The sequence below is a fragment of the Helianthus annuus genome, chromosome 5 (genome assembly GCF_002127325.2).
Source record: "Helianthus annuus cultivar XRQ/B chromosome 5, HanXRQr2.0-SUNRISE, whole genome shotgun sequence".
In the NCBI taxonomy this organism is placed as follows: Eukaryota; Viridiplantae; Streptophyta; class Magnoliopsida; order Asterales; family Asteraceae; genus Helianthus; species Helianthus annuus.
Window position 1 is genome coordinate 58,660,114 of NC_035437.2, and position 26,713 is coordinate 58,686,826.

Genomic DNA, 26,713 nt, shown 5'->3' on the forward strand with positions numbered 1-26,713 from the left:
TGGCTCTTGGTCTTGGGTGCCCCATACTCTACGTGTCGCACCATGCCCCCAACCTACGCCCCACCATACCCCACGGTCTTATTAGGACTACTATATAATATATCATCATCAGGGGATTGATAACCAAACAAAAAATGAGTATCGAGTTGTGAATTGTAGCCCCCGCCGCATCGCGCGGGTTTTCTACTAGTATATATATATAGTTATACACAAGTTGACGGAGATTTATTGGGCCTGGGGAAGCCCGTCCCCCACCGATTTTCGCTCGTAGTGATAGTTTTGCTGAAAATTTTAGAGTCCGGCCACCATCGATTTGGAGTTTGAGAGTCTGGCATGTCACACCCTACTCGTAGCAGAAGCGCATGAGTGTGACCATGAAAATTTTTCATACCATTCGATAGTGTAAACAATCTATATGAATAAAATGAACAATGATGCCATCCGATATATTGTTTAAATTGTAAGTACAAAAGTTTAAGAACTTGTCCACAACATTTCCAAAAATAAATCAAGCTTACATCACAACTTAAACAAAATATTCTTTTTCTTCTTGTAAATAAACAAAGGTTTTGGCCCTTATATTCCCACACGAGGGCGGCATATAAAAGACAAACCCATCAAAAGAGGCATAGTTCTCTTACATTTCCTTGTTCCTTGGCTTTCCGTCATGATATGCTTATTTTCCTGAAATACATGTTAAGTTTGAAATATCAACAATAATGTTGGTGAATTCATTTGTTTTGTTCTTCTAGCAAATGAATCTTAAAGAAAACATTTATAAATCTTGTATTGAAAACCCGTATGCAAAGCGTCTTTAAAATTCATTGATCATTAATGTTTTGCAAGAACATTAATATGTATGCCGACATAAGTAAGAAACCAAACCTAGACGATCAATGTCATTCCGACAATTTGGACAACAAAAGCATTCCAACAGGGTCTTACAGACCAGGGGTGGAGCTCGGCAAAACTCAATAGATCTACACCTTTTGCAACTCGGTTTTTATGTGTGATTAATGGCTACTCTTGTGTTTTTCTACTTATTTGCACATGATCTATGGTAATTTCATTCCCTAGCGTTCATACCATTTGTAACACACATCTCCCCCTAATTTTGGAAACAAAATATATTTAAAAGAGGGGACATGAACTCACAGTTTGCGTCTCGTGCGATCTAGCAATCACTTGTGTTCTTGAATTTATATCTGTCACACCCCCAAAATCCACATGCGGAGTACCACCGCTTGGAGGCGTGACGTGACCAGGATCAAGCCATCAATCATATCAAACATTGTGTATAGTAGTTAAAGTAATTCATAAAACCCAATTCAATACGATTGATGTTCAAACCAAACTTTGTTTAAGTAGCGGAAGCATGTAAGTAAAACCCAACATAAATAATAATGTATGAAATATCATAAGTGTTTAGTAAGCATTCACGATCCAATGCCCACAACGACCTGCTCCTCCCTGTGCAAGCTCCATAAGTACCTAAGGTCCTGTAAGGCATGCAGCAAAGAGTCAACAACTAGTTTAGCTAGTTCACAGTTAACAGTTCAGTAATAGTATAGTGTGAGTAGCATTATGTTCGTTCGTTATGTCATGTATCGTATCAGTTTCCATCGCGGCCTCTCAGGCAGGAATGCGAAGCTATTAGGGGATGTTTTTCCCAAGTTTTCTAGACTAGGTTTATTTGTATCGCGGCCCCCAAGCAGGTGTGCGAAGATTAGTAAATTTAGTTCGCGGCCTTCCTAAGGCAGGTATGCGAAGTCAGTCATAATATCGCGGCCAACCCTTGGCAGTTGTGCGAAGATCAGTTCAATAAGTGTTACTAGTCTAGTCGTATCTTGTCGTTAGGTTCTATCATCCGAGTATATACAATAAGTCCTCCAATCCCATTCCCACCCGGGAACCCCAAACCTAGGCTGTGTGAACTCACCTTGGTTTGCTCGGCAGATACACAGAAAGTTCGAGTAGCTATAGGGTGATCAACCACGTCCTAGCATGGTTATCATACAAGTCAGGTTCGTATTCGAATATAGCACATAGGTTCTACACGTATTGTGGCAAATATAATCATGGCATACACAAGTACTCATAGCAGTCCAATAGCAGTCACGTAAACAAGTCCAAGTATCCGGCCCAAACAGTTGGGCTCGTGACAGTGCAAGTCCAATAATAATGTGCAAGTGTTCACGGTCTCGAGTCGAGACTAGTCAGTCTCGGGTTGTACTGGTTTCGAGGTCTCGAGTCGCAACAAGGGCGGTCTCGAGTTGTCATGGCCTGGTCGAGACTTCACGGTCTCGAGTCGCAACGGGACTCGCAAACGCTGGTCTCGATTTGTGTTGTTTGTGTGCGAGTGTTGTGGTCTCGAGTCGAGACTAGGAGTTCTCGACTCGCAACCCGTGTCGAGACTAGCAGCTTGTAACAGTTTCCTTATTATCAGCTCAATCAGTTCCGTAATATCAGCAAACAGATTAGGCAGTTTCGCAATTTAGATCAATCAACAAATCAACAGTTTCAAACTTAGTTACTATTCGATCAAACAAGGGTTTTATCCAGGAATCATGCATATTCATACTCATTCATATCATTAACATCAAGGACAATCACAATCGGATCATACTCATACATGTAACAGCCGATTTTATTATCCATTTGGTTCTAAATCATGCAATCCTATCAATATGTATGTGAGCCGATTAACATGAACACTAAGAAACATCATAGTCAATCATGCTAACAGAAATTCTAGATCGTGCAATCCGATTAATAACGACATCATCACATAATCACACATATAAACACGTAATCGGTAAACATACTACTAACCGAGATGAGAAAAGGGAATGATCCGAATCCAAGAGCTTCGATGGAAAGGAATGCTCGGCTACCTCGGTTCCTAGTCGAGAGAGAGAGAGTGTGTGTTCTAGGGTTGGTGTGTGTGAAGATGTTTTGTAAAAGTGTGAGATAGTTACCACATCTCAAAGTTTATGCGATTAGGGGATGGGCCGAACCCTCTCTTGGGCTGCCCCATGGTCTCGAGTCGGATGTGTGTGGCCCGAATGGGCTTGTGTAGTTGAGTGGGTCATGTAAGCATACAAACAAATATTCACAATTTCCCATAAAGCACGTATAACATGTTATTCAAATAGAGTTCACATAATCACGTAACGTTACACGAAAGTAGGTTCGAAATACGAGTTGTCACATTATCCCCAACTTAAAAGAAATTTTGTCCCGAAATTTGGTACGCACTCACTGAGGAAGCTAGGTAGGTTATATCGTTCACTGGTTTTCCTGGGGTGTCACATCCTCCCCCGTTGATCTGGAATTTCGTCCCGAAATTCCGCAGTAGTAGCTTCTGCCTCAGTAGTGGTTGCATTGGTTTCGAATAACTGGGGATACTTTTCTATCATCTGGTCTTCGCGTTCCCATGTGTACTCTGGGCCACGTTTGGAGTTCCAACGAACTCGGACAAGAGGGATTCTCTTGTGCTTGAGGACCTTAACATCCCGGTCCGTGATTTCCACTGGCTCCTCGACGAACTGCAACCGCTCGTCGATAATGAGTTCCTTAAAAGGAACTATGAGGGTCTCACCTGACAGGCACTTCTTCAGATTCGACACGTGAGATACATTGTGAACTGCACCGAGTTCAGCTGGTAGGTTTAGCTTGTAGGCCACTTTGCCTATTTTCTCAATGATTTCGAATGGTCCGACGTACCGCGGATTTAGTTTGCCCCTTTTGCCAAAACGTACCACACCCTTCCAGGATGAGACTTTAAGTAAAACCCGGTCCCCGACCTGAAATTCCAATGGCTTCCTACGCTTATCCGCGTAGGCTTTCTGACGGTCGCGTGCTGCCGCCATGCGTTGTCGTATTTGTGCAATCTTTTCTGTGGCGTCCACTACAATCTCCGGACCCGTGATCTGACTATCCCCCACCTCTGCCCAACAGAGAGGTGACCGACATTTACGCCCGTACAATGCCTCGAATGGAGCGGCTTGTATGCTGGTGTGATAGCTGTTATTGTTTGAGAACTCCACCAAAGGGAGATGCTTTTCCCAGCCGTTGCCGAAATCAATAACACATGCCCGAAGCATGTCTTCGAGAGTCTGGATCGTTCGCTCAGACTGCCCATCCGTCTGAGGATGATATGCTGTGCTCATGTCTAACCGTGAGCCAAAAGATTTGTGCATCGCTTGCCATAGCTCTGAAGTGAATCGTGCATCGCGATCCGAAATAATAGAGGTGGGTACCCCGTGCCTTGAGACTACTTCTTTCAAGTATATGTCTGCAAGTGTGGAAAACTTGTCCGTTTCTTTGATTGCCAAGAAGTGAGTAGACTTGGTGAGTCGATCCACGATCACCCAAATAGTATCGTTCCCACGCTGAGATCTAGGTAGGCCTGTAACAAAATCCATGGAAATTTCCTCCCATTTCCACTGTGGTATCTTTGGTTGCTGAAGTAAGCCTGCTGGTTTCTGATATTCTGCCTTGACTCTTGCACAGGTTAAGCATTTGCCGACATAAGTGGCAATGTGGGCCTTCATGCTAGGCCACCAATAAGTAGTTCTGATGTCGTGGTACATCTTATCCGAACCTGGATGCATAGAGTAGCGAGACTTGTGTGCTTCATCCATCACAAGTTCTCGTAAACCGCCATATAGTGGGACCCAGATACGCCCCGTTACATAGTAAGCGCCGTCTCCCTTCTGTTCTAATCGTTGCCTCGAGCCGCGTAGGGCTTCAGCCTTGACGTTTTCTGGTTTCAATGCTTCTACCTGAGCATCTCGTATCTGTGCAGGAAGACTAGACTGAATGGTGAGCTGTAAGGCTCGTATACGCCTAGTTGAAGTATCTTTTCGACTGAGAGCGTCAGCCACAACATTGGCTTTGCCTGGATGGTACTTGATAGCGCATTCGTAATCGTTCAGCAGTTCAACCCATCGTCGTTGACGCATGTTCAAATCCTTTTGCTTAAGGATATGCTCGAGACTCCTATGATCGGTGTAAATAGTGCACTTGGTACCGTACAGGTAGTGTCGCCATATCTTAAGCGCAAAAACAACAGCTCCCAGCTCTAAATCGTGCGTCGTGTAGTTCCGTTCGTGAACCTTAAGTTGGCGCGAAGCGTAAGCAATGACCTTGTCGCGCTGCATTAATACACATCCAAGACCCTGAATGGATGCATCACAGTAAACCACGAAGTCGTCTGTGCCCTCTGGCAATGAGAGAATAGGTGCACTGCAAAGTCTATCCTTTAAGTGCTGGAAAGCAGTTTCCTGAGTGTTGCCCCAACGGTAGGTGACACCCTTCTGTGTCAGTAGTGTAAGCGGCTGTGCAATCTTCGAAAAGTCTTTGATGAATCGCCTGTAATAACCCGCCAAACCCAAGAATTGGCATATTTCCGTTGGTGTACGCGGTGCAGGCCAGTTCCTGATCGAGTCTACCTTGGATGGATCGACATGAATCCCATCCCTGTTCACCACATGGCCTAAGAAATGGACTTCACGAATCCAGAAGTCGCATTTGGAAAACTTGGCGTACAATTGTTCCTTTCGAAGAAGTTCCAAAATCAATCGTAGGTGTTGTTCGTGCTCCTCTTGACTCTTGGAGTAAATCAGAATGTCGTCGATGAAGACAATCACAAACTTGTCTAAGTATGGCTTGCACACCCTGTTCATCAGATCCATAAATACGGCAGGCGCGTTCGTAAGCCCAAATGGCATGACTAGAAACTCGTAGTGACCATAACGAGTTCTGAATGCTGTCCTGGAGACGTCCTCCTCTCGGACTCTCAGCTGATGGTAACCTGACCTCAAATCTATCTTGGAGTAGTAGCACGACCCTTGCAACTGGTCGAATAAGTCGTCTATACGCGGAAGAGGATAACGGTTCTTCACCGTCACCTTGTTGAGTTCACGGTAGTCGATGCACATCCTGAAAGTACCGTCCTTCTTTTTCACGAATAACACTGGAGCTCCCCAAGGCGAAGAGCTTGGACGAATAAAACCCTTTTCCAAGAGCTCTTGTAACTACTTTGACAGTTCTTCCAGTTCAGTTGGAGCTAAACGATACGGTGCTCGAGCTATAGGTGCTGCTCCTGGAGCGAGCTCGATTTGAAATTCGACCTGGCGATGAGGCGTTAGTCCAGGTAAATCTTCAGGAAACACCTGAGGAAAGTCACGAACAACTGGAATATCCTCCAGCTTCTTTTCCTTCGCTGATGTATCAGTAACGAGTGCCAAGATAGCGGTGTGACCCTTCCGCAAACATTTCTGAGCCTTTAGGAAAGAGATGATGCCAACCACAGCACCACTCTTATCGCCTTGAACTTCGAGAGGTTCTTGACCAGAACGTGGAATACGAATGATCTTCTTGCTGCATAAGATCTCTGCCTGATATTGGGATAACCAATCTATCCCAATAACGATATCAAAACTACCCAAGACTATGGGAATAAGGTCGATGGAGAACGCTTGACCGGCTAAGACAATATTACAACCCCTGACTACATGCGTGGCTTCTAGACTCTTACCATTAGCTAATTCTACTACATGTTTGGTGGGTAAGAGTGTTGGTGCACGTTTTAACAATTTACTGACTTTTAGCGATATATAACTTGTATCAGCACCCGAATCAAACAAAACAGTAACATAAATATCGTCGAGAAGAAACTTACCCATAACCACATTGGGATCATTCATTGCGTCGCCCCGACCTAGCACAAAAGCACGACCCCGAGCTTCGTTGCCATTGTTGTTGTTGTTTCCCCCGTTGTTGTTGTTCCCGTTGCCCTGGTTATTGTTATTGTTGCGATTCTGGTTCTGGTTCAATTGAGGGCAATCACGTTTGAAGTGGCCTTCAGCCCCACACTGGAAACATCCCCGGTTTCCACGCTGTGGCTGCTGCTGCTGGTTCTGTGGAGCTGGCGGTGGGAGTTGCTGGTTCTGATTTGCTGGCCATGAGCTTCTACAATCCTTAGCCTCATGACCCATCTTGAGGCATCTTTGACAACGTTCCCTGCGACACCTTCCACTGTGGTGTTTGTTGCACCTACTACACCATGGGTGAATTCCCCGATATCCACCCTGCCCCTGACTGCCTGATGATTGCTGATTCGGACTCTGGTAGTCATTTGTCTTGCGCTGCTGTGCTTGAGACTGAACAGAAACTGATCCCTTGCTGGAATCCCCATCCCATTTTCTCTTGTTGTCGCTAGGTGTAGCGGAAGTAGTGACAGCAGTAGTGGTAGCACTGATGCGTTTGGGCAGCTTGTTCTGTTCCACCGCCTGATCCGTAAGGCGATCACGCCGAATGTCTTGGATATTGTCGAGGTTTGCCGATGTAACATGGCTCTGAATCTCTGAGGCTAGACCCTTGAGGTACAGTTCGATACGCTTGATTGGAGGGTCCACCATGGTTGGACACAAGATGGCGAGTTCGTTCGACCGTTTCGTGTAGGCTTCAATTTCTGACCCCGTCATTTTCAGGTGGTAAAACTCATCCTCCAACTTGTGGATATCATCACGCGTGCAGTATTCTCGTTTGATGAGCTCCTTAAAATCGTTCCAAGGGGTGGCGTTAGCAGCTGCCAACCCTAGAATCTGAACTTGCGCGTTCCACCAGGTTAGCGCGATTCCTTCCAACGTACCAGTGGCGTACTTGACCCTGCGAGCCTCGGGGCATTCACACATCTCGAACACTGACTCGAGCTTCTCAAACCAATGGAGTAGTCCCACTGCTCCCTCCGTGCCACTGAACGTACTTGGACGACAGTCCATGAAGTTCTTGAAAGTGCAAACTGGTTGCTGTGCGTGTTGACCTCCTGCTTGTGCGGCTGCAAATGCCGCAACAACTTGTTCGTTAATGAGAGCCGTCAACTGGGCTTGAGTCATGTTAATTCGTCCAGACATGATCTTCATAGCAAAGACAACATCGGTAAAAGAGAGGTTCGCGTAAAGTGCGATGACAGAAGAGTGTAAGCACATAGGTATTCTCATGTAGTAGGGTCATGTGTATCTAGGCATACTACGAGCAAAGTTCTATATAGTTCTAGCAAGCAGGTAATAAACATAAACCATATTACCTAGGATGTCGAGTCTTGCACGTGGAGCGAAGCGTCGTTGTGGATCGTTGAGAGCACTGTTCTGGTTATAGTCTGGTTTTAATAAAAACGTTTTCCCCATATTAAAACCAAGTTCTCTATAACCAATGGCTCTGATACCAATCTGTCACACCCCCAAAATCCACATGCGGAGTACCACCGCTTGGAGGCATGACATGACCAGGATCAAGCCATCAATCATATCAAACATTGTGTATAGTAGTTAAAGTAATTCATAAAACCCAATTCAATATGATTGATGTTCAAACCAAACTTTGTTTAAGTAGCGGAAGCATGTAAGTAAAACCCAACATAAATAATAATGTATGAAATGTCATAAGTGTTTAGTAAGCATTCACGATCCAATGCCCACAACGACCTGCTCCTCCCTGTGCAAGCTCCATAAGTACCTAAGGTCCTGCAAGGCATGCAGCAGAGAGTCAACAACTAGTTGAGCGAGTTCACAGTTAACAGTTCAGTAATAGTATAGTGTGAGTAGCATTATGTTCATTCGTTATGTCATGTATCGTATCAGTTTCCATCGCGGCCTCTCAGGCAGAAATGTGAAGCTATTAGGGGATGTTTTTCCCAAGTTTTCTAGACTAGGTTTATTTGTATCGCGGCCCCCAGGCAGGTGTGCGAAGATTAGTAAATTTAGTTCGCGGCCTTCCTAAGGCAGGTATGCGAAGTCAGTCATAATATCGCGGCCAACCCTTGGCAGGTGTGCGAAGATCAGTTCAATAAGTGTTACTAGTCTAGTCGTATCTTGTCGTTAGGTTCTATCATCCGAGTATATACAATAAGTCCTCCAATCCCATTCCCACCTGGGAACCCCATGCCTTGGCTGTGTGAACTCACCTTGGTTTGCTCGGCAGATACACAGAAAGTTCGAGTAAGCTATAGGGTGATCAACCACGTCCTAGCATGGTTATCATACAAGTCAGGTTCGTATTCGAATATAGCACATAGGTTCTACACGTATTGTGGCAAATATAATCATGGCATACACAAGTACTCATAGCAGTCCAATGGCAGTCACGTAAACAAGTCCAAGTATCCGGCCCAAACAGTTGGGCTCGTGACAGTGCAAGTCCAATAATAATGTGCAAGTGTTCACGGTCTCGAGTCGAGACTAGTCGGTCTCGGGTTGTACTGGTTTTGAGGTCTCGAGTCGCAACAAGGGCGGTCTCGAGTTGTCATGGTCTGGTCGAGACTTCACGGTCTCGAGTCGCAACGGGACTCGCAAACGCTGGTCTCGATTTGTGCTGTTTGTGTGCGAGTGTTGTGGTCTCGAGTCGAGACTAGGAGTTCTCGACTCGCAACCCGTGTCGAGACTAGCAGCTTGTAACAGTTTCCTTATTATCAGCTCAATCAGTTCCATAATATCAGCAAACAGATTAGGCAGTTTCGCAATTTAGATCAATCAACAAATCAATAGTTTCAAACTAAGTTACTATTCGATCAAACAAGGGTTTTATCCAGGAATCATGCATATTCATACTAATTCATATCATTAACATCAAGGAAAATCTCAATCGGATCATACTCATACATGTAACAGCCGATTTTATTATCCATTCGGTTCTAAATCATGCAATCCTATCAATATGTATGTGAGCCGATTAACATGAACACTAAGAAACATCATAGTCAATCATGCTAACAGAAATTCTAGATCGTGCAATCCGATTAATAACGACATCATCACATAATCACACATATAAACACGTAATCGGTAAACATACTACTAACCGAGATGAGAAAAGGGAATGATCCGAATCCAAGAGCTTCGATGGAAAGGAATGCTCGGCTGCCTCGGTTCCGAGTCGAGAGAGAGAGAGTGTGTGTTCTAGGGTTGGTGTGTGTGAAGATGTTTTATAAAAGTGTGAGATAGTTACCACATCTCAAAGTTTATGCGATTAGGGGATGGGCCGAACCCTCTCTTGGGCTGCCCCATGGTCTCGAGTCGGATGTGTGTGGCCCGAATGGGCTTGTGTAGTTGAGTGGGTCATGCAAGCATATAAACAAATATTCACAATTTCCCATAAAGCACGTATAACATGTTATTCAAATAGAGTTCACATAATCACGTAACGTTACACGAAAGTAGGTTCGAAATACGGGTTGTCACAATATCTGACCTACAAGTACCCTAATCCGTTAAGATACTTAGGTCTCATTGTTTGATCATATGCAAGTTTCTCATCATCCATCTTGTTTTGTTTTGTTTGAATTCTTGTTTGGTTTAAACACGTTGGTAGTTTGTTTATTCATGGTAATTGTTTATTTATATTATATATATATATATATATATATATATATATATTCTTGCTCGCATGTGAATGGGGCCTAGCCCCTTATGTGACACCCGACTATTTCAAGCATGTACCGTACTAGTGTGACACGTGTGATGAATAAATAAAGGCAATACTTTATTAAATATGGTGTTAATATATAGTATTTTAGGTGTTGGTAAATCAAAACTTTGTTAAAAATTATGTTGGCAATAATAAGATAAACGCTTTTCGCGTAACGAACAAATGCGAAACGAACGTTGGTGACCGCCCGATTAATGTTAAAATCCTAAAAATATTGTGTTATGATTAAAATTCTATTTTTAATCATATCCGTGAAGAAAAAATAATTAAAACACTTAAAATCTCTATTTTTATGAATTTAAGCGCATACGGCGCAATATCGCGTGTATACTGCAAAATACAGACAACGCGGCCAGTCAAGACAAATAAAATATTGTTCAGCAATATTATGGCGAGTTCAATTCTATAGAATGATAAAAAATAATTTTAAACGCATTAAAACGCGATTAAAACGCGAGATAAAATACCCGGTAGTCAATTAAATATCTGGTGTGGCCTAATATATATTATATATATGTATGTATGCATAAGTATGTGTGTATACATAGGTGGTGGCCCCAAGGGTGCCCACCTTTTCTTGAAATCCTTCTAATTTGCTTAGTGTAGGCTTGTGTAAGAAGTAATGATTACAAACTCAAGAATTCACCCATAAACATCACATTTTCAATAATCAAAACACACCAACTCTTCCTCTTCTCTCACTTTCGGCCGCACACTCCCACACCCACTTCCATTTTATTTTTTCAACTTCATCTTGAAGATCCAAGCTCATTTCAAGCTGATTCCAAGTCCATTTGAAGATCCAAAGGTGATTCCAAGGAGATTTCAAGGAGGAACAAGCTTGCATTCATCCAAATCTCATCACAAACCCTTTGCTATTCTTGGAAGGCATAAACCCACTTACCGTTCTTGATTGTGTTTCTTGATGATGATGATGATGATGATGGCATGATTCTCAAACACTTGGATTCTTCATAACTTTTGAAAACTAATCAACAAAATAAGATTATCAAAAAAATGGAAAATATATATGTGTGTGTATGGTTCGTCCATGAGTGTGTGTGTGTATGGGTTAGTTTTGGTGTTTTGCTTAAAAGTTGAATTTTGTTTGAAAGATTCTTGAAAGGTGAATGTATGAATAATCAATGTGAACTTTGTGAAAGTTAGAATGGTTTAAGATGAAATGATAAGGAAAGTTCGTGTTGGATACATGTGTATGTGTCGTGTATATGTATATGTATATGTGTACATATAGGTTTGTATCTTAGTTCATAAATGTTACTTGCATTGAAGTGTGATAATTATATGCATGATTGATTAAGGATGATGGCTAGGGATTTTATGAAAGATAATAAGTGAATGTTGGATGAGTATAAATATGCTAGATGATGATGAAATAATGATCATCCATCAAGTGTTTGTACATAGGTGTTAGAAATGATTAAATGGTGATATGGATGTAAAATTAGTGACGAAATAAAATGATATAAGGAGGATGAATTAAATCAGATTATAAACATGATAATATGACGTTATATGATGTGTTTTGATAATACAAAGATGTATCATAAGTCTGGTAGCTTTGCATGTTGTACATGAAGCTTAAAAAGTAGTAAAATTGGTGAAATTACATAATTTAAGTGATTTGCATGAAATCTGGACTAACATGAATATAAGAGTTATTTTAATCAGGAAATAACATGTGTTGTGTTAAAATATCAAGTCGTGACGATTTGGGATAGTTATAGTAAAGTTCGGTACAAGACTTGCGTTAAAAACGGTAAAAATGGGCTTTTAAAGTGATTTTTGCGAAACTATTTTAAATCAGATTATAAACTGATACTTTTATGATAAGTATAAGTATTTTAACTTGTATTAAGTATTTGGTGTTTGGTTACTCATACGTGACTTCCGACGCCCGAAAACATTACCGAAACGTTAAAATACGCATATTTCAATGTATGCGAAAACGGGTTATTCAAGGGTGAACTTTATGTGTTGCAATGTAATTTTTGAATATGGATATAGATAAGGTGATAAATTAAGTGTTGACACGATAGTAGGAGTTAGGACTACGCATGTACATGGTACGGTTAAAACGGTAAATTTCGTTAAAACTCACGGTATATATATAACTTGTGTGTCGAGCATGAAAATAATACATGGATTAACTTGAGGAGTTATATTGTGTACGGATGCTTTAAAAATGATAAAATGTATAAGTTAATGAAATATGTGAATTGCGGTATTTGTCGAATATATTCACGTTTATGTAAATATATTACGAAGCGCAAATCGTAGATATATAAATGGGTGTGATAACGGATATAACATAATGAGGGTCACCAACAAAATCGTTAAAGTCGCATAGATCTTAATTAAATATGTCTCGACATCACGCTAAGGTAATATGTTTCCGTAAGAAGATAAAACTAACATCTCCAAGCGGAAAGCATGTTACCATTTATGGGGAAAAGCGTTGTAATCCCATAGTGTGCTCGACGATGGAAGCCCATAAACTCATTCAACATGGGTGTAAGGTGTATTTGATTTATGTGTGTGATTCGGAAAAAGAATTGCCGAAGATTGGGGACGTACCGGTGGTACGAGAGTTTGAAGATGTATTTCCGGAGGATTTACCGGGAATACCACCTGAACGCGAAGTGGATCCGGGTGCAAAGCCGGTAGCCAAGGCGTCGTATAGGCTAGAACCATTGGAGCTTCAAGAATTAATGTCGCAGATACAAGATTTACTCGATAAGGGGTTTATACGATTGACTGTTTCCCCGTGGGGTGCACCAGTATTATTCATAAAGAAGAAAGATGGGAGTATGCGTATATGTGTATCAATTACCGGGAGTTAAATAAACTTACGGTGAAGAATCGATACCCACTTCTGAGAATCGATGATCTGTTTGACCAACTACAAGGTGCGAGTTGGTTCTCAAAATTTGATTTGAGGCCAGGATATCATCAATTGAAGGTTAAAGAAGAAGATATATTGAAGACGGCTTTCCGTACGCGATATGGGCATTACGAGTTCCTAGTGATGTCCTTTGGATTAACAAACCCGCAGCATTCATGGACCTCATGAACCGGGTTTGCAAACCTATGTTGGACAAATCGGTGATAGTGTTCATCGATGATATTCTGGTATACTCGAAGAACGAGACGAATCACACTTGTCATTTACGAGAAGTTTTAGAAACGCTTAGACGAGAAAAGCTTTACGCTAAATTCTTGAAATGTGCTTTTTGGCTCCGAGAAGTGCAATTCGTTGGGCACATCATTAGTGTTGATGGAATATTGGTTATCCATCCAAAATAGAAGCTGTCTCGAATTGGAATCCTTCGGAGATCGGAAGCTTTCTAGGGCTTGCAGGTTATTATAGGAGATTCATTCAAGATTTCTCTAAGATTGCTTCACCATTAACCAAATTAACCCGCAAGGATGAGAGATTTAACTGGGGTGTTGTTCAAGAAAGAGCATTATAAATACTAAAGGAAAAGTCAAACCCATGCCCTGGTATTAACTTTACCGGATGGCGCAGATGATATGGTAGTATATTCTAACGCGTCACATTTGGGTCTTGGGTGTGTTTTGATGCAACGAGGCAGGGTGATTGCCTATGCCTCGATACAATTAAAAGTTCACGAAAAGAAATACCCTACGCATGGCCTTGAATTGGTGGAAGTGGTATTTGCCTTAAAAATCTGGAAGCACTACTTGTATGGGGTGAAGTGCACAATATTTACCGACCACAAGAGCCTGAAATACTTATTTGATAAAAAAAGAATTAAATATGAGACAGAGGCGTTAGCTAGAGACGGTGAAAGATTACGATTGTGAAATACACTATCATCTGGGAAAAGCCAATGTAGTGGCAGACGCGTTAAGTTGAAAGGAAGAATACTCTCCCATTCGAGTGCAGTCAATGCAATTAATAGTAACCTCGGGTTTACTTGAACGAATCCGAGAGGCACAAGTAGAAGCAGTAAAAGAAGAGAACTAGAAGAAGGAACGAATAGTGGCCAGCTAAAAGACATAATGGATGGTGATAAATCACGCTATTCGGTAGAACGTGGATTCCAAACACATGTGGGGTTAAAAAGCTTCTTCTTGATGAAGCTCATAAATCACGCTATTCTATTCATCCAGGGGCGACCAAAATGTATCGTGACTTGAAACAAAATTTTTGGTGGCCTGGAATGAAACGAGATATAACTAAGTATGTTGAAAAATGCTAAACTTGTTTGCAAGTAAAAGCGGAACACCAAAAGCCTTATGGCAAACTTCAACCGTTAGACATACCGGTGTGGAAATGGGAACATGTCACCATGGACATCTTAACCAAATTATCGAGAACAACCTGTGGATTCGACTACATTTTGGTAGTCATAGATAGACTAATGAAGAGTTCTCACTTTATTCCGATTCGTGAAACATATACATCTGAGAAGATGTCAGAGGTGTATACGAATGAAATCCTAGCACGCCACAGAGTGCCGATATCCATCGTGTCTGATAGGGATACCCGGTTTACTTCAAACTTTTGGCACGACTTTCAAAAGCAAATGGGTACTAAGTTGTTTATTAGTACCGCATACCATCCTCAAACGGACGGGCAAAGTGAGCGGACGATTCAAACTCTAGAGGATATGCTACGCGCATGCATCATTGATTTTGGCGGTAGTTGGGATGTTTATCTATCGTTAGTTGAATTTTCGTATAACAACAGTTACCATTCATGCTTTGGAATGGCCCCATACAGAATGCTTTATGGCAGAAAATGTCAAACCTTGGTGTGTTGGGGTGAAGTGGGTCCTCGTGAACTTGCCCACAAAGATGTGGTCAGAACCACTAACAAGAAAATTGATGTTGTTCGGGCTCATTTGAAAGCGGCCCAAGATTGACAAAAATCTTATGCTGATAAAAGACGAAGACCCATCGAGTTTCAGATTGGTGATAGGGTCATGCTCAAAGTATCTTCGTGGAAAGGAATCATTCGATTCAGAAAAGAGGAAAGTTGAGTCCAAGGTTTATTGGGCCATTTAAAATCGTCGAACGAGTGGGTAAAGTATCCTACCGACTGGAACTACCGGAGGAATTGAGCGGTATACATAACACGTTTAATGTTTCACATCTCCGAAAGTGCTTGGCCGATGAAACGGCTTACATACGCTATGATGATATTGAATTGTATGACAAACATAACTACGTGGCAAAACCCATTGCAATTCTTGACCGAAAGGTCAAGGGCTTAAGAAATAAAGAAATTGACCAAGTGAAGGTCAAATGAGAGCATCGGAAGGGATCATACACCACTTGGGAGTCCGAGGAAGAAATGAGACGAATCTACCCTTCCTTATTTGGTACGTATCTTGGTTTCGAGGACGAAACCTTCTTTAAAGGGGGTGGACTTGTAACACCCCAAAAATAATAAATCATATATGTATACATATATATATATATATATATATATATATATATATATATAATTATGTTGGTTATAATCTTGTGAGATATAACTAGGAATATTTAACCTAGTTAATAACATGTTGCTAAATGATAAAGAATCATGAAATCTAGCCCCTTTTCATTAAACTTTCAAATACAGGGACTAAAACGGGCAATTTGTAAAACTGAATTTATTAAAAGAAAACTTAGACACAAAACACACAATAGTGTGTGTGTGTGTGTTTTGGTCGATTTCATCAGAGAGCAAAAAGGGGGATTTATTTTAAACCCTAACTTCATCAAATCTTCAAAAATCAAAGGAGAAACTGAATAAAAAATCAGTGCTTTAACTAAATTCGTGATCACCCAAGTTAGGAGGTCACGAGGCTTGTTGAATTTTTATATTTGGTGATGTTATGATTTTGTGATGAACACTCATAGATGGAGTTCTAGTGTGAATGTTAGATTTTATAGCTAGATTGAAATGAATACAAGTCTAAGAACAAGCCCTAGATGAAAACTTAATGGTTGAATGCCATAATCTAAGTGATTGAATATGTAACCATGTATGTGCTAGATGGGTTTTGTGAGAAGTGATTAACGATTGAATTATGGTGGAAAATTGGTGGAATTTGATGTTATGATGTAAACTCTAGATGTTAACTACATACACTAGACATAAAAGCTTGAAAAAGATTGTTAAAACATGGTTATTAGCTAATCATGAACTCGACAATAGTTGTATAAAAATCTCGCCCACAAGATGCTCGATAAAATGCCTAAGTAATCTTGAAATATAGAAAATATGAAAGAATCACGTAATTGACTAATTTGGCTAATTGCGTGTGATATATTGTAAAATGAGTTCTAAAGGTAAAGTTGATTGAACTCTATAGGAAAATCGGGTGAAACGTTAAGTGGTCAAATCGGAACGGATGCGCGTTTGAAGGATAAGCTTTAAGGTACGTGACATGTTTGTTTCGTTACATTTCTATAGATGAGTTGATCATTGATATGTGTTATGTATGATATAGCGAATTTAAATGTGTTGGTATGTCTATAAGGTGATGGGTTTCACCTAAACAACCGAATGGGTCAAAAAATAAGGTAGTTATTTGATGGTTTTAAGTGATTTAATTGTAACGCGAACAAACTGATAAATGGGATGCGTAAGCCGAGTAACGGAAACGCTAAACTAAGCGATGAACCTTAGATTGGGTTGGAACTTAGAGAATTAGAATTTCTTTAAGTCATTGATGGTAAAACTTGTATTTGATTGAAACTTGATTGAAATTACTCAAGCGGAACATAAATTCGTATGCAAACCATGTAGTGGGAGCTAAATACGCTAGTTTTAATAAGCCCAAGGATTGGGTAAAATGGTAAAGGACTAATACTTACCATGAGTTATAAAAATGTGTTAAAGGTAACGGGTCGAATAATCTTAATAAGGATTTATAAGCCAAGAGCTTATAAATTAAGATTCTTGCGAACCCGAAGAGTTAATTACGTAGGCAAATGTCCTACTATTGGTGCATTCATCTGTCGACTTTGTCTTGTATCGAGTCTTAGTCTAGGTTTGTTAGATCAGGGCACGTTATTCGAGAAAATGTCAAGGTTTAGGATGTATTGATGTTGATTTCGCTCCTAGATGTATATGTAAGAGATTTCGCCCCAAACAGTTTCGAGCGAAATCAGCATATAGCTGATTTCGCTCCAAATGGTTCTATGTCTTCAGGAGTGAAACCCCTCACCTATAAATACCTTCATGAGCGAAATCATGTTGGTATGTCTTGTTTCCGGTACCGAACTGCTGCCGAAGTGCCGTTTGATTTGTAATCAGTTTGAAATCAATATACAAGGCAATACTTAGTGATACGAGCTGTTTTCCGTGTTCGTTTCTTGTTTTTCCGCACCTGAAACGGATTAGAACACCTCCGATTGACTTGTTCGGGTCAGCACGCGATCCTACAAGTGGTATCAGAGCTCAGGACGAGGAGTTCTTGCCAAAACAACATCATTTTCTGTCTTCTACACCTTCTTTTATCTGTTCAAGAAGATTTCACGGTCAGAATCGGGACCAGATTTTCACAAACTGTTTAAAATTGAACATAGACAAACCCTTGAAGGTTTAAGACTGAAATTCGAAGTAAAAATGGACCAAAATGACTTGCGAAGTGATTTCGCTCGAGAATACATTTTGACTTCGCTTGAGATGATTTGCTGATTTCGCTCCAGATTGCTTGATTTCGCCTGAAATTGTTGATTTCGCTCCTAACTTCTGTCTGATTTCGCTCCAAGTTACAAAATCAAGATTTCGCTTCAAACATTTTACTGGTGATTTCGCTCCAGATAACTAAAAAGCTGATTTCGCTCCAAGGCTGCCTAAAAAGCTGATTTCGCTCCAGATAACAAATATCAGATTTCGCTCGAAAGGAGTTTATTTGTTATTTCGCTCGAAAGTACCTGTTATTGAAAAATGTGCTACTAAAACATGGCCGAAGAGTTCTACAATGCTTTTGCAACACCGGTTGCACCTGTCACTGCTGCTGAGACTGTATACAGTGAGAATGAGACAGGTACTCATCAGAAACCACCAAAACTGGTGTACATTGAGGATTTTCAGGGTTGGAAAAACCGATTCGAGAACTGGGTTCAAGCTTACAGATTTGATGCATGGTGTTCATTACTAAAAGACTATGAGAGGCCAAAGAATGAACGCGATTTGGAAAAGGGTTTTAATGATTTTACAGAAGCTGACAAGCTGAAATACACAAGTGAGAAGATGATGATCAGCATTCTACAGCAAGCAGTTAAAGAAGACATCTTTGTCTTACTTCAACATAACGGAACAGCTAGATCAATCTGGAAGGCTTTAATTCAGAAATTCTGAGGGAGTGCTGATATGATCAAAAACAAAAAGGCCCTATTGAAGAAATCGTTTGATATGTTTACTGCATTTGATCATGAAACAACCAAGCAGACCATAGATAGATACTGTCATCTGGTTCTGGAAATGGGAAGATTGGATATTTAGAAAGAAGATGATGAGTGGGTAGATAAGCTAGCTGAGGCATTGCCACAGAACAAGTGGGGAACATATCTGATGGTTGTAAAACTCATGAGGAAGTCTGAGAGTATGAACTTGGCTCAGTTTATTCAGAAAATTGAGGAGCAAGAATTAGATATTCAAAAGACTGCGATCATGACAAATCCAAATGCAAAACAGGATGTCAGTTTGTACTATCGAGGGAAAAAGTTTGAGGCCACTCCCAGTCAAAGTCCAAAGATTAGTACTGCATTCAGTGCTGATGGTTCTACAAGTCCAAATGCAAGTACTACAACTCAAAGTGGTGGATATACTTCATCATTCTCAAGCTTTGATCCAAACAGCAACACACCTAGTCCTCAAAAGCAAAATCCTACTAACCTACAGTGCAATGTTACTTTAACTATTCAGAATGGTCAAAATCTATCTCCTGAAATGGCTAAGCAACACATGGCATCTCTTGTAGCCATGTTAGAGTCGTATGAAAGTTTGATTGCTGGAAGAATTGGTAATCTGATGCTCACAAAAGAAGACTACGACCAAATCGATGCAGAAGAGCTTGAGCTAATGGATGTGAAGTGGTGTTTGGCTAGTGCATGCAGGAGAGCTGAAAAATTTCAACAGATTACTGGCAGAGATGAATTTCGAGGGATGGCTACCTCTCCACTTGGTTTTGACAAGTCAAAGGTTACCTGTTTTCGGTGTAAAGGAAAAGGCCATTTTAAACGGGAGTGTAAAAACCAAGAATCAACGGGGAGTCAAGATAAAAGCAATTATTATCAAAAATCAATTTTTCATCAGATCGATCAACAACCCCAGCAAAAAGATTAGAAAACTGCTCATGGGAAAATGAATGAAGAAGCTAATAGGAAAGCTTATTTTGGGATAATAGATCAAAGTGATGAGGTTGTGGCAAAGGGATTTAGCTGGGACAAGTATATACCTAGTGGAACTAGACCTGGTGTGGCACTAGTTACCAGAATACTGGGTCAAAATGAGGATTGTCAGAAAAGGATTCCGATATTTCCAGATCTTGGAAGTGATGTTGATACGGATGATGAGGAAGAGTATATTAACAAATGTAGAAAAAGCATTGATCATGACAGCTTTAATTTTTTCTATGCAGATAAAGTTGAGATGCTGAATCAGAAGAAGATTGCTCGATTGCAGAGAGAGTTAGAAGCAGCAAAGCTACTCGCTGATGAAAAGTCGAAGACTGAAACTGTAGAAACAAAAGATGAAGCAGCTGCTGAGATTGCAATAAAAAAGATTGTTGAAGTAGAGAAAGTGTTGGTGCACTTGTGTCTGTACTTTTGTTAGTCTTGTTTACGTCTTGTGTTTTGTTTGTATATGTGTTTGACTGTATGTTTGACCAAGTCAACCATCCTCCTGGTTTGACTTGGCCAAACAGTCAACACTTAGTGTATAAGTTTGTTAGTGTTCGAAGGATGTCATCGAAGGATAGTTTACATCCTTCGATGACCTCGAAGGATAACCTTCGAAGGAAACATATGGACCTCGAAGGATATATCATCCTTCGAGGTATGTATGGATCCTTCGGAGTGTTTGTGGTCGATAGATGATCCTTCGACAGACTTTCTGATCCTTCGATACATGCAATCTGTTATGGGTATATATATCCCATGTATGGTTCAGTTCACATTTAGACATCCGAAAGCAGTGAGTTATATGTGTGTGAGTGAACCAAGGTCTTGTAGAGAGCATTTCAGTTTGGTCAAGGGCTGTAACCGTGTCCACTGAAATACAAGAGAAAACTTTGATATATTGCTTGTCTACTCTTTCTCTTTGTAACTTGTGCTTTCATCTAAACTATCGGTTTGCACTCTAGCTTGGATTCCGCACTTGCTAGAGTGTTAAACATAACAAGGATAAGGTTTAACCTCAACCTCCGAGGGACCTACAAGTGGTATCAGAGCCGTGGCTCTTTTCCTTGTTAAAAAACGGGTTTGTACAAGACTTTGGAAGTGTTTGGACAAAACTCACTTGGTTTAGCACCCGTTTTTAGTGTGTTTCTTGCATTTTTAGCCTTAAAAACGTGTTCTAAACTAACCGGGTGTGTTAAGGGAAGGTTTGGGTAACTTAAAGTTTTGTTCTAAAAAGTTTGGTTATTTCCGGCCAAGATTCCGGTTAACTCCGGTACTGGTTTCTGGATAAGAAGCCTTCCTTTTTGGGCAATTTTTCAAAAGGTCAAATCTGAGTTGGTGAAAAGTTGGGTCTGAACATACCTTCTGCCGAAAGTTGTGCACCAACCCATCACCTTTCTCACCAACCTGTCAACTTTGTGTCAGTGTGTCAGATATCATCGAAAGATATCCTTCGAAGTCGAAAGATTATCTTTCGATCAAGGAGGTTCGATAGATACCCATCCTTCGAACATCTTTCGAAGTCAGTGAGTTATCTTTCGAGCCAAGGAATCTTTTCGAAAGACATATTGTTCGAGCTACTGTTACATTTCGAAAGATAAGGATCCTTCGTCTTGGAGAATCTTTCGAAGTCATTGTTCGAAATTCAACAGTGATCTTTCGAACACTGTTGATCCTTCGAACAAGTGTCTATCCTTCGAACAAGTGTCTATCTTTCGAACAGGTGTTTATCCTTCGATCCTTATTTGTTTAAGATTAACAGTTGTGTTTTTCAGTTGTGTTTTTCAGGTCTTTCGATCCTTGATCTTTCGGCTGTTTGTTTCTCTTCAACATTTTAACATAGTTTGTGAAGATTAATTTTTCAAATTTTAAATCAATTTTCACTTAATATATTAATTTTTATAAAATGGGAACAAACGGTCAGTGGGATCCATCCGCGTGGACTACAACAACTCTGACTCCACAATCATCAGCTACGCAATCATCAGCCACACAATCTGCGTCAGAGTTCAACAAAACTGCATGGATGCAGGCTATTGCCCCACCTCAAGCTGCAATGATAACTGCAAATCAATGGGCATTGGTCACAAATCAAAGCAACAGCATTCAAGCAATGATGCAGAACGACAGTGAAACTGGTACAAGCACAAAACCGCCAAAGCTAAATCACATCAATGATTGGGGATGGTGGAAAGAAAGGCTGAGAACTTATGTTCAGGGGCAAGGTCAAGATCTATGGATGTGTTTCTTCACTCCATTTGAAAATGAGTTGGAAGTTGCATGATCGAATCCAGAAACTTACAACACAATGTCTGATGATGATAAGAAGAAATTTGAGTTGGAAAAGAAAGCATTCATGATTCTCACGCAAGCTCTTCACAGAGACATATACCACCAGTTCATTTACTGTACAACTACTAAAAGCTTGTGGGATATGCTCACGTTACGGTGTGAAGGAAACGCTCAATCGAGGAAGATCAAGCAAGAGCTGCTGAAGAAAGAGTTTGAAGGTTTCACGTGTATGGAGAACGAGGGTTTGGCAGAATTATCTACAAGATTCCATCATCTGTTGAGTGAAATGTTTGCCTTCAGAGTCACTGCCACTCCACAAGAAATGGTGAAGAGATTTGCTGATGGCTTACCAGCAAAATGGAGCGGTTATCTTGAGATTCTCAAAGAAAACGGTGTTCTGGACACAATCACCGTTTATGAGCTAATTCAGAAATTGGAGAACAAAGATGTAGAAGAAAAGCTAAAGGCAAAAAGAACAATAACTCCTCAGAATCCAGAGATGTATTTTGGGATTGCAGGTGGTAATAGTGGAGAAAAGCCAGCCTCTCAGCATGCTAAGCTTCAAACAGCTTTCATCTCAAACACGGGATCTTCCACAACAAATCAGTTTGATCCTTCAGCATACACGATGATGTATTCAAGACCAGATTCTTCTTCTCAACAACCGCAGACAGCTCAGCAATTCACACCACCGCCTTTCTTAGACCCTAGCAGAGCTCAGCAGCAACAACCGCAACAGCAAGGGTTTTATGGAAACTCTTCAAACTTTCAAGCCACTTCCAATCCGAACACAGTCAGATTAGACACTTCCAACTTTTCCAAAGTCACTGTTGAAATAGCCAAGGAGCATATGGAGATGTTGAATACCTTGGTTAGTGCTTATTGTGGATTAGTTGCAGGTCAGATTGGGAATATCAATCTAACCAATGAAGATTATCAGCAAGTGGATAAAGAAGAGTTTGAGATGATGGATATCAAATGGGCTCTTGCTAGTGCTATTCGAAGAGCAAAAGAGTTCATGGAAAGGACGGGGAGAACCAACTTGGAAAGCAACAACAACACCAAGTATGGTTTTGATAAGAATGTTGTCACCTGCTTCAACTGTGGTGAAAAGGGTCATTTCAAGCGGGAATGTCAGAAGCCATCTAAGCAAGGCAATCAGAATCCTTTCAGGAATCAAAGACAGCCTCAACAACAACAACAACAACAACAGAACAACAATTCTGACAGACAAATAGTTCCCGTGGGAGGAAATACATCTGGATCCACAAACACTAATCCCCACAGAGGGTTAGTGGTTCAAGCTGATGAGATTTGCAACTGGAATCTTCAGCTTGGTGAAGGAGGAAATGGTGGAACAGCATGTTATGCTAAAGTGGTTGAGAAAGTTGTAGAACCCGTGTCTGCTGGTGAATCTTCAGAAGATGAAGATAGCTCGGGTTACAGTGGGAGCATGGATGGGGAATCACTTGATGCTGGTGATTTATCAAGTGATGCTTTAGATTTGGAGGTTGATGAGCTCTTGGCTGACGCTGAAGCATTATGCAAGAGGAGATCTATTCTTTGCCAGAAATCTACTGGAACTTCCGAGAAGCTTTCTCAATTTTTCTCTGAAGACGGATCTTTTTCTTTTCATACAGCCTTTATGGCTCATGTAGAAGGTCAAACCTCTCAGGTATGTGATTCTAACTCTGACTCTAATTCTGCTTCTGTTGAATGTGCTAAATGTTTAGAATATGCAGAAAAGGAAATTCAGTTTGAAATCACACACAAACACAATCAAGAATTGGTTGTAGATCTTTCTAAAGCAACTGAAGCTAACTTGTTTTTAACCAGAAATGAAAAGGAGTTTAAAGCAACAATTGCGTCATTAAAACATGATGTTTCTGAACTACAAAAGGCTGTTTTGAGAAAACAACATGCAAACAATAATCTAATTGACACAATTGAAAAACAAATGGTAGAGTTAGTTACAGCTCGATGCGAATGTGAAACAATCAAGCAGAAATTGGAAAGCTATTCCAATTCCCGCTATGTTTTGGATCACATTATTGATGTTCAAAGGAAAAAGGGGGATGCAAAATGTATTGGTTACAAATCATGCCCTCCCCCGATGAATCACAATTACTCCAAGTTGCCTGATGATGAGGATATGCCCCGTTTTGAACCTACTGTGCCACTCGGTCTAGATGATTTTGCAGCAGGCCTCGGGTTCACAACTGGTACATCATCCTCGGGTCAATCAGAATCTGAGAATGTGACAGATTCATCATGTGTTAAGGAACAGAGTCCTCCCATTATTGAGGATGCTGATTCTTCGGATGATGAATCTGAAGAAATTGTGAAACAACAGTCTAACTCAGTTACAACAGATATTCCTATCGAGAATCACATTCTGTGTGATCCACCAGTGAAACCGAGTAAGACTGAAATGTCAAAAGCAGTGGAATCCCTTGTAGTTAGCTCTGAAGGGAATAACTTGTTGTATACGCTCAAAGGAGATAGCAAAATTTATTCTAACAAAGATTTTCCAATTAAAAATGTAAATCAAGATTTAATTGAGCAAATTTTTGAAGGATGCACTGATAAGTTTTTGGGGAACAAAAGTGGCAAAGTTATAGTCACTCAATGTGATCCAATTCCGTGTGAACAAATTAGAAAACAATATGGAAACCAAAAACTACCAATTGAGCGAAAACAACAAGTCAACTCCGGAAAGGGACAGGCACAGGGAAAGAAGGCTCAAAACAAGAATGCTCAAGCACCAAAAATTCAGCAGTCTAAGACTGAACAACCAAAGGTTCAACAACCCAAAGTTGAGCAGTCTAAGGCTCCTCAACCTAAGGCTGCACAACCTAAAATTCAACAATCCAAGGTTGAGCAACCTAAGGTTCAAAGGGTGCAAAACAAAAGAGCTCCAGCTAAGAAAAGAGAACAGAAAGTGAACTTTGTTGGATCCAAGGGTACGGACAAACTTGAAACATTTCAAAATAAATCTAACATTGATTTTGTAAAACAAGTTAGAATTTTAAAACGAAATGATCAAAACAATTATACCCAACACACCAATGGATGTGACTTAGGTCCAAGCACATCTAGATCACAAAGTTCAGTGTCTGGTTCTCCGTCTGGTCATCAACATGTTTCTCCGAGGTTTGTAGAGCGGAGAATGTGTTTTGAATGTGGCACAGTTGGGCACATTGTAAGATACTGCCCATACCTGCAAAAATTGAAAGGAAAAACGAGTGCTCCCCAAGAAACCAATTACCAAAAACAACCGGTTTCCCCGAAACAAGACCCACGTGTCTTGAAAGAAAGGGAAAAGAAGTTAAAACAAAAGAACCAAAAGGTAATTGAGAAGGCCTTAAAATCAGAGGTCAAAGAAGAAAAACCTGTACAAGCTAAATCCACAACTGTAAAACCAGTAAATGCAAAAACAATTAATTCAAATACTGGTAAGGGACAACAAGCTTGGAAACAAAAACAGGTAATTCAGTTAGGGGGAGCACCAGAGGTTCTATTTCCTAATCATCAAGTGATTGAAATCACTTTCCTTGATGATCAAGGACGACCCAAGTCCACAAAGGCTTGGGTCCCCCTCTCAAACTGATATGTTAGTTACATGTGCAGGCGGCTCCAGGAGGAACTATTAATAGTCTTTGGATTGTTGATAGTGGGGCTTCCAGGCACATGACGGGCGACTATCGTCTTCTTTTCGATGTACGAAGTATAAGAGGAGGATATGTTGCGTTTGCTGGAGACAAAGGAGGGTATATACCGGCGAGGGAATGATCTCAAATGGAATTGTGAGTTTCGACAAAATCAATTATGTGCAACAGTTGGATCACAATCTCCTGAGTGTTTCTCAAATCTGCGACAAGAAGTTCACCGTGCATTTTGATGATGCCGGTTGCTATGTGCTAAAGCCAGGATTCAAGATTCCCGCTGAATGGATTCTCTTATCAGCACCAAGAGTCAATGATTTGTATGTCCTTGATATGAGCCAAGCAATAACTCAGTCCAAACAAGTTACTTGCTTTATTTCAAAAGCCACTGAAAAGGAGACGATCTCTTGGCACAGACGGATGGGTCATATTCACCTCAGAAAAATGAATCACCTTGTCAAAAACAATTTGGTGAGAGGTGTCAATGTGAAGAACTTTCAACTTCAAGATGTCTGTGTGCCGTGTCAGAAAGGGAAGCAGATCAAGAAATCACATCCATTGAAGAAGGTTAACACTGTCAACATGCCACTTGAACGTCTGCATATGGACCTTTTTGGCCCTGTCAAACACAAGAGTGTGCATGGGGAAGTTTTCTGCTTGGTAGTTACTGATGACTATTCAAGATTTTCATGGGTTGACTTCATGGTTCACAAGAGTGAGACTCCAGAAATTCTGAAGAATTTGATCACCTTGTTGGAAAATCTTTATAATCTAAAGGTGAGACGAATTCGAAGCGACAATGGAACCGAGTTCAAAAACAGGGTTATGGATGAATTTTGCACTGCAAAAGGAATCCTTCATGAATACAGCTCTCG